A 9,494-nucleotide genomic window follows, 5' to 3' on the forward strand; every position below is an offset into this window, starting at 1 on the left:
ATGGGCAGGCTGATGGAGCTAAAGTTTTTGAGCTAAAGAAGGAATTAGCTCACATTTCTCAAGGTGCTTTTAACATTGCCTCATACTTCAACAAAATAAAGCAACTCTAGGATGAGTTGGCTTCTATTTATGAGAGTAAGTGTACTTGTGGTGGTGCCGTGGTAGTGTTAAGGCATAGGAGCAATGTGTTTACCAGTTTTTGATGGTGCTGAATGATGCATATGTTCAGGTGCGTAACAACATCATTATAATCCCCCCCCCCCCTCTATTGATACTGTGTACAACATTCTCATAAGTGATGAGAAACAGAGACAAGTGTCATCTACCTCTCAGTTTACCTTAGAATCTACTTCTCTTAATGCTGGTACTTCTAAACCTGCTTATGCACCTCGGGTGAATTTTGAATCATCAAAGTCTCTTATTTGCAAATATTGCAAAAAATCTAGACTAATAGCATTGAAAAGTGATGCAAGCTCCATGACTTTCCACCCAATTTCAAATTCACCAAAAATGCAGCACCCCGAAGAGCATCTGCCAATGCTGCTATTGAGACCTCCTCTGCCTCAGTCTCTTCTAGCCCTAGTCCTAGTACTGTACTTGCAAATGATGCATCTGATCAGCACTCTGGAGTGCCAGGGCTGCCAAGGAACAATATTCTCAACTGATATTGCTTCTACAACAATCTCATATTAGCCAGATCCTTCTCATTCTCTTATGGCTTGTGCTCATTTTACTGGTAGGATTGCTACTCACAGTGTGTTACTTAAACCTACTTTATTTTCACAAGTAGATAGTTCAGCTTGGATTCTTGACTCTGGGGAATCTGATTATATGACTTCTCAAAAGTCTCTTCTCTTTAATCTACAATCTCTTACTATTCCTTGCCTTATATCTCTTCCTAATGGATATAAAGTTAAGGTAACACTTACTGGATCTTTAACTTTGTTTTCCAATTTCACTCTTCACAATGTCCTCTATGTTCCAACTTTCGAGTATAACCTTATTTCTGTTTATCAGCTAGTTGCACAATTGATGGCATTGCTTAGTTTTCTAAGGCTGTGTGTGTCTTACAGGGCCCTTCTCTGAAGAAGCCACTGGTTCTTGGTAAACTGGACAAAGGGTTATACAAGCTAGACATTTCTCAGTCAACATTCATGCCATGTTCATCTCATTCTGTTGTTTCTTTTCCTATTATTGATGTGTGTTCACTTGATTCTGTTTTTCCTGTTGATCCTGTTTGTAATTCATCTCATTCCACTATTAATAAATGGATGTTCTTTGGCATTTTAGACTAGGCCATGTACCATTTTCTAAGATGAAACATATTTTTGATATTAGCTCTTGCCTTTCTCCTAAGCAATCCTTCCCTTGTTCTATATGTCCCTTGGCTAGGCAAACTAGGTTACCTTTCCCTGATAGTTCCATTCAAGCTTCCTCCCCATTTCAACTAATTCATGTTGATACTTGGGGTCCTTACCATTCCCTCATATCAGGTTGTGTCAGGTACTTCCTCACTATAATTGATGACTACACTAGGGCTACTTGGACCCATCTTCATGGTTCCAAAAGCAATGCTTTTGACCTCCTTAAGGCTTTCATAGCCATGGTAGATACCCATTTTTCTTTTAGGTTCAAACTGTTAGGAGTGACAATGCTTTAGAGTTAGGCTCCTCTACTTCTGGTTCCAAATTCTTTGATGAGAAAGGCATCATCCACCAGACTTCTTGTCCACACACTCCTCAATAAAATGGTGTAGTTGAAAGGAAACATAGACACTTGCTTGACACTGCAAGAGCTTTGCTTTTTCAATCCAGCTTGCCTACTTCTTTCTGGGATGATTGCATTCTCACTGCCACTTATCTTATCAATAGGTTCCCTTCACCACTTCTCCATCACAATAGCCCCTTTGAACTCCTCTATGGGAAGCCTCTTTCCTATAGCCATCTGAGATCTTTTGGATGTCTATGTTATGCCACTGTTCCTAAGGTCCATAGAGATAAATTTGGGGATAGGTCTGTCCCATGGGTTTTTTTAGGCTACCCCCTTGCTAAAAAAAGCTATAAGTTGTATAATCTTGCTTCCAAATCTTCATTTGTATCCAGAGATGTTATTTTTCATGAGACCATATTTTCTTTTGCCCAGCCGTCCTCCACTCCTTCTACTATTTTTCCTTCCCAGTCCTCTCCTGTTGATGTTTTTCCTTCTGCAACTCCTTCCTTCCCTTCTTCTAGTGAGACAAGTGATGAGGTTTTTCCCTCATCTTCTCCTTCACCTTTACCTCATCCTGGTGATATTTCTCCTTCTTCCTCTTCTCCCTCTTCTGCTGCTTTGCCCTCTTCTTCTCCTACTCCCTCCATTTCTCCCCCCCTTGCCAGGAGGTCCTCCAGACCTCACAATATCCCCGGCTACCTCCAGAACTATGTTTGTTCTTTCCCAACTTGTTCTAGGCCTACTGCTTCCTTATCAGCTACTAGTGCTCTTTATATCTTTGAACCTCAGTCTTACTCCCAAGCTGCCCCTATCCCTAAATGGTAGAAAGTTATGAGGCAGGAATTTGAGGCTTTGGAAGCCAATGGCACATGGTCTGTCATGCCTTTGCCTCTTGGCAAAAAACCTATTAGGTGTAAGTGGGTTTACAAGATTAAGTATAAGGCTGATGACAGTTTTGAGTGGTTTAAAGGTAGATTAGTGGTTAGGGGGACACTCAGGTAGATGGTGTTGATTTCCAAGAGACTTTCTCTCCTATTGTCAAGATCTCCACCATTAAAACTTCTGTTGCTCTTGCTGTTAAAAGATAGTGGCCTATGTTTCAGCTTGATGTCAATAATGCATTCTTGCATGGGGAATGAGATGAGGAAGTTTTCATGAAGCTTTCTCCTGGTTATTTTGTTCCCTCTTCATCTGGTTCTGATCAATTGGTGTGCAAGCTTCAAAAGTCCCTTTATGGCCTAAGACAAGCTTCAAGGCAGTGGTATGTTAAGCTTTCTCAAGCCCTCACATATAGATGCTATTTTTCTTCTCTCAATGACTACTCCCTCTTCATTAAGGGTTCTGGTACTTCTCTTGTGATATTGGTCATTTATGTGGATGACATTGTGATCATTGGGGTTGGTTCTTCTGAAATTTCTATTGTTAAGTCCTTTCTTCATGCTTAGTTCAAGATTAAGGATTTGGGGTGCCTTAACTATTTTTTGGGCATTGAGGTTTATTATTCAGATTCTGGGGTTTTCCTTCATCAAAGGAAGTTTATTCTTGGTTTTGGCTGACTTTCACTGCTAAGATGTCTCTCTTGTCCTTTGTCCTCTTGAGTTGTCTGCCAAGCTTAAAGCTCATGAGGGTGATCCCTTACCCAAGCCCGATGTCTACAGGTCTCTTATTGGGAAGAATTTTCTTACTCACACTCGGCCTGATATTTGTTTTCTTGTTCAACACGTTAGTCAGTTCATGCAAATCCCCTTGCCTTCCCCATATACAAGCTGCCCTCCATGTGTTAAGATACCTGAAGGGTACCTCTGATTGTGTGATTTTCTTCAACAACTCCTCTGATTTGTTTCTCATTGCTTATTGTTATAGTGATTGGGATTCATATCTTGACACTAGGTGGTATGTGAGTGGTTATTGTGTATTTTGGGTGACAGTCTTGTGGTTTGGAAATCTAAAAAGCAGCCTATTATTTCTATGTTTTCTACTGAAGCTGAATACAGGGCTATGAGCAAAGTTGTGGCTGAGCTGGCCTGGCTATCTCGTTTGTTATCTGATTTGAGTTTGCATTCTACTTCACCTATTCCTTTGTTTTGTGATTCTCAGGATGTTATCCACATTACTAAAACCCCAGTTTTTCATGAACGAACGGAGCATATTGAACTTGACTGCCATTTGGTGCGGGCCAAGCTTGCTGAAGGTCTTATTCATCTGCTACTTACCTCTTCTTCTTCTCAACTGGCTGATATTTTCACTAAGACTCTAGGTGGTGGTGCTTATCATGGTTTCCTTTCCAAATTGGGGGTTTGTCACCCTCCAACCGGAGGGTGGGGGGTGTTAGAAATATACCACCACTCCTGATTAGTGTTAGGCCTATTTTTTGTTTTGTTATTATTTGTATTGGGTTAAACCCTTTTTTCCTTCTTTATAATTATATTAATCGAGATGGGTTAGAGGGGAAGTCGAGTCAGGTATATATTATTTGGACTTCTCATTTGTAAAGTGACGGATCATATTTTCATTCTTTCAGTTCATGAATAATATCAAAAGCTCCTTCTCTCTTACTTTCAAACCCTAGATTAAATCTGCCTGATTTCACCTCCATTACCGTTGTTAACAAAGATTAGGAAAAAATAAATCTTATTTTTATGGAGATTAATTTCATTGAGATGTGATTTTCTACCGGTTTGTAAATAAAGAAATTTCATAATCCCTTTCTCTTAATTTTATATATAAAAAAAGAAAAAATTAATCTAAATAGCTGTCACACAACCTGCTTAAATTAAAAATAGCCGGCAGATGCATAATATATATAATTTATGTATATATTTGTATATTATATTATATAATTAGTGTATAATCTGTATATACACACTAAAAGTAAACAATGAATTTGGCTTCATCGGTGGTCATTCAAGTTAAGTTTTTTAACAAAAAAGATATTTTTCATTTTTTGCAACACAAAAATCATCTTTCTAAAGCTAACATAAATGTAAAAGTGGTTGGAAGATGCCATTTTAAGCCTCAAAGTAGCGTGACTATCCTAATTTGCTTAATAAAAAGGTTAATTTCATGAACCTTCCTCTATGTTTCATCTCATAAAGCTAGCTTCTCTTGTGGTTAACGATATTACGGTTATCTCACCTATTTTATTTTTTTGTAACATTTATCCTAACTTTTTAACAAAAAATATAAAAATTATAATTTAATTAATTTACTCTTTTGTTAAATTGATTTTATTAGCATTTTTAAATTCCTTCAGAATAAGTATAACCAGAAATTGAAAGCAACAAAATCAAGAATCAAATATGGAGAATAAGCGGTTAGAAAGAAAGATAAAAGTCTAGAAGGAAAGACGAATCATAACAGCAAACAAGTGAAAAAGAAAAAATTTATCTAAACTATATGAGTTAACGTTAATCGTGCCTAAATTTTTATACGTGAAGAATTAAGGAGTGTCAAACAAAGCAAAGAGCCCTTTAGGAGATTCAAGATTCATCGAACAATCATGATTTAAATGTTGACTACAATGATGATCAGGATCAATATCCTTCTTCCAATGATACTTAATCACATAATCGCTTCAATTCCAAATTAAAACTTCCATGGAGAGAATTCATGAATGAAATTGTAAGTTTAGAAGATAACTCTAATATCTATCATGAACCATGTTTACCTTGAAAATGGTAATTACAATTGAATTTGATTTTGTGGTTCTAAAAATATGTGATTTAGTTTAATGCTAGTTGATAAGCAGTAGATGCTAAGTGTGAGCTAGGAAAGTAGAGTAAGAGAGGAAGAGGATGTATGGTTATTCAAACCAAACAGCTGCGAATCGGGGTCTCGGACCGGCCTCAGCTGGGCCTCGAGGTTGAGGTAATGAGCTTGACTCAGGATGATCAACGAAGGACTAACAGGTCCAAAGGCCTTAATAATGGCTCTTTATGATTAATGATGAGTAATAAATGAAGAACAATCAATGAAATACAATAAATGTAAGCAATAAATCAAAGGAAAGACAATGAAGAATGTTTAAGTTAGAGAGTTGAGAATGTTCTTGTTCTTGTATTGAATATCATGTCCCTTTACAAAATGACAAGGGTCCCCTTTATATAGGAGGGGGAATCCCAACATAGTACATATGCATTTTTTACAAAGATATGCAACTGGTACAACTATTTAATGTCACGGTACGGACATGTACTATTCTTGTAGACTTGGTCAACTTTAACCACGTGCCTTTTGGGATTTTCCCGCTTGTCTAAGATAGCCATCGATTTGCACTACCCCGAGGTCGATCATAGGGAACCCTCGGGGTCAAACCTTGAGCTGTGCCTCGAAGCTTCTGAAGACGGGCTGTGAAATGTCATAATGACCACAAAATAGGATTCTCCGATTTCAGCCGTATACAAACTATATATAGACACTTCTACTACCCTAGCACGTTGATCGAGAAAGAATTATTGTGAAATGTGATTATGAATAAAATCTTTTAATAGAAATATGTTTATAAAATTAATTAAACAAAGTATATATTAGTAAGGGGTCGACCGCTGCGGCAAGTCTTCGTGAAGATGATGGCGACCACCCTTTGGTACAAAGGGTAAGATGAAGTGTTGATGCTCCAAAAGCTATTGGTCGAAAGGCCGCCGAGTCGGGGGTGAGCGATGTGGACCAAACTCGTGCTGAAGAGACCCTCGAGAAGAGTTTGGGTGTAGTCCCTGAGCCTTGGGTTGGACATGGTACAGTCCCTGCCGGTGAATCTTCGGCTAGCGATTTTGGAGTGCCTGTATCTGAAATTTTTTGGGGTTGAGAAGAAACACCTATAGAATTTGATGTCGTGGGCTGCTTTGAATTGGGCCCTTCATTTTCTCCAGGGGAACTAAGGGATGCCCAAAATAAGGGTGTTGCCGATGTGGGGACCCCTAAGGGAGAGGACGATACATTCAAGGACTACTTCGTCGGTGTCGATGAGTACACAGATCTCGACACCCCTATTGCCCTCGAAGAGGCTGAGAGGCTTCAAAAGAAGGTGATACTCTTGACATATCATTTGTGTCTCAAATTTTTACACTTTCCTTTCTAACTTCTCTGTTTTGCTGTAGGTCAAGAAATTGTATGACCAAGCCTTTTCTAAGCTTCAAGATGAGCTTTCATGCCGTGAGGAGGAGCTCGAGAAGCTCACCTCAGAGCTAAAGGAGTTAAAGGCTTCCTCTGCCCGAAAGGAAGAGGAGTTGAGTGAACTTCAGGCGAGTCTGAAGGGAGTGCACCAGGAACGGACTAGCTTTGCCGAGCAGGTAACACGACATTCATGAGTTCATTTTTTTATATCCTTATAACTTGATGCTCACTATCTTGATTCGCCTTTGCAGATTGGGCAAAAGGATGCCCTAGTGGGGCGACTTCAGGAAGAGGTTGCAACCAAGGAAACGGAGATCCTCGAGCTGAAGAGGCAGAATAAGGCCTTGACCTCGGAGACAGACCTTTTGCGGGGAGAGTTGGCCTCGACCCAAGATCTTCTTCGAAATGCTCAGAAGGAGGCCACTGCATTTTCTATGGCCAAGTCTGAGGCTGAAGAAAATGCGTCTTCATATAAGAGAGATACCGCCACCGCAAATGAACGCGCTAGAGAGATATTCGAGAAGGCCGAGCAGAAGCTGGCTTGGGCCGTTGCTCATGCTCGTTTGCAAGATAGGAGGCAGGCCTTCGAGGAAGCAAGCGCCGAAGGTGTTGATCTCCCTGCTGAGATTGAGAAAGCCAGAGCCTTGGAGGAAGTATCAGCACCTTCAACTACTTCGGATGAGGGTTCCGGAAGTGATTCAGACAGTAGTGAGGGTAAGGAATAGACTCGTGTCGTCATCTTTGCTTATGTTTTTCTTTCTATTTGCATATGGGCTCCTCGGGGGAGCTTGTAAAGACACATTCTGTAAATGTATTTTTGAGAATGCAAAAAGACACTTTTGTTTCAAGTCTTTAAATTTTATCTTTTAGTATTTATGCAAAGCTGATCTCTTGAATTTTGATGTCAACTCTTTAGAGCCCATACTTGGGATAATAGAGACCCTCGAGATTGGGCACCATACCGAGGTTGGATCGATATGTGGATCTCGATGGCTCTCTTGGAGCCTATACTCGTAGTGACAGAGATCCTCGAGATCGGGCACCATCTCGAGGCTAAATTGATAGGTCTTTTAGAGCCCATTTTTGTAGTAACACATATCCTCGAGATCGGGCACCATCTCGAGGCTAGATTGATATTGATGGCTCCTTAGAGCCCATAGTTATAGTAACAAGGATCCTCGAGATCAGGCACCATCTCGAGGCTAGATTGATATTGATGGAGCCTTAGAGCCCATAGTTATAATAACAGGGATCCTCAAGATCGGGCACCATCTCGAGGCTAGATCGATACAGGAATCTTGATCCCTCGAACGTTGTATGATAGCGTCGTTCGTATGACATGACCGTGAGGCGACTGGGGTAGTCCCACCGGCACACTTCCCCAACAGTGGTAATGGCATGGTCAGAATTAATTGGCCTTCAAAATTGGCGAACAGTCACCGCTTGCTCTATATATGTGTTTGCTTTCTTCTTATTTGTGGATTCCACTATTTTGCACAACTACCCTTTTTACAGAGCCCTCCTACCTTGCGTCAGTTCTTTCACCATTTTAATTCAAAGCTTTCGCCTAAGTTTTCGTTTCCCTTCTCTTGTTTCACCATAGTTATGGTTGCTTTGCCCAAATCCGTTCACCAAGAAGAGGAAAGTTCCGCCTCTGCTTCACGTTCGGTTAGTAGTACACCAGCGACGTCCGGTGAGCTATCCTCGAGATGCTTTGTCTCGAGGAGGGACTTTATGTTAGAGAGACCTACCAATGTTCAGGGCCATTGGGAGCATGCATCGAGGTTCATCTCATCCATAGGAGAAGAACACCTCGAGGCAGTTAGGAGAGACTGCGGATGGGAAGAAAAAGTGGTGCTGCAGGTACCTTCCCCGGAAGAGAGCATCATGTCTCATGTAGAGGGTTTTTTGAACGTGTACACGTACCCCTTTACATTGGGCCCTCTCGATAGAGTCGTGCTCGAGTTTTGTAGAAGATATCGGGTTACCCTGGCATAGGTTCACTTGTCATTTTGGAGGATAGTGTTGATGATAAGGTTCTTTGTAGATAAAGCTGGGCTCGAGTTCACCGTCAGCCATCTTATTAGATTGTACCGACCCTTGCTTTACCGATGCCTGATCACTCTACGACGTCGATCAGCCCGGCCTTTTGTTGCCAGTAATGAAGAAGACGAGGAGCAATGATGGATGAGCCGATTTATCCGAGTGCGGACTGTTGACATTATCCCCGTAGAGTTCTTGCCATTCCCTGAGAAATGGAACTTCACATGTAAGCGGTACACTTGTGATTTTGTCATTTTTGTTCATAGTTGAGGTAGACTTCGTAAAGCTGTTTTCTTTCCCTTTCTGCAGCAATCCCGTGGCTACCACACGAGGTCCCTGATTTGGCAGATTAGACTCAGAAACTAGTAGCTTGCTCGACCTACGATGAGCGTAAGTAGCGAGACCTGTCGAAGGGTAGATGGGAGGCAAAACACCACGGTACGTACTTTGTGGTTTATTTTCTTTGAAAGGTACTTTCTCTTATGTGTTAACTCCATCACCGCAAGCATTGGAGATTTTTATGAGATAAGACCATTCCCCCTTGGAGAGGAGGAAGGATCGTCGACTTTGGGGCTGAGGAATAATAACAAATGGAAGGAATCCTCGAAGGACGAGGGTGCTCATAGCCA

The sequence above is a fragment of the Nicotiana tabacum genome, chromosome 18, assembly GCF_000715075.1.
Source record: "Nicotiana tabacum cultivar K326 chromosome 18, ASM71507v2, whole genome shotgun sequence".
Classification (NCBI taxonomy): Eukaryota; Viridiplantae; Streptophyta; class Magnoliopsida; order Solanales; family Solanaceae; genus Nicotiana; species Nicotiana tabacum.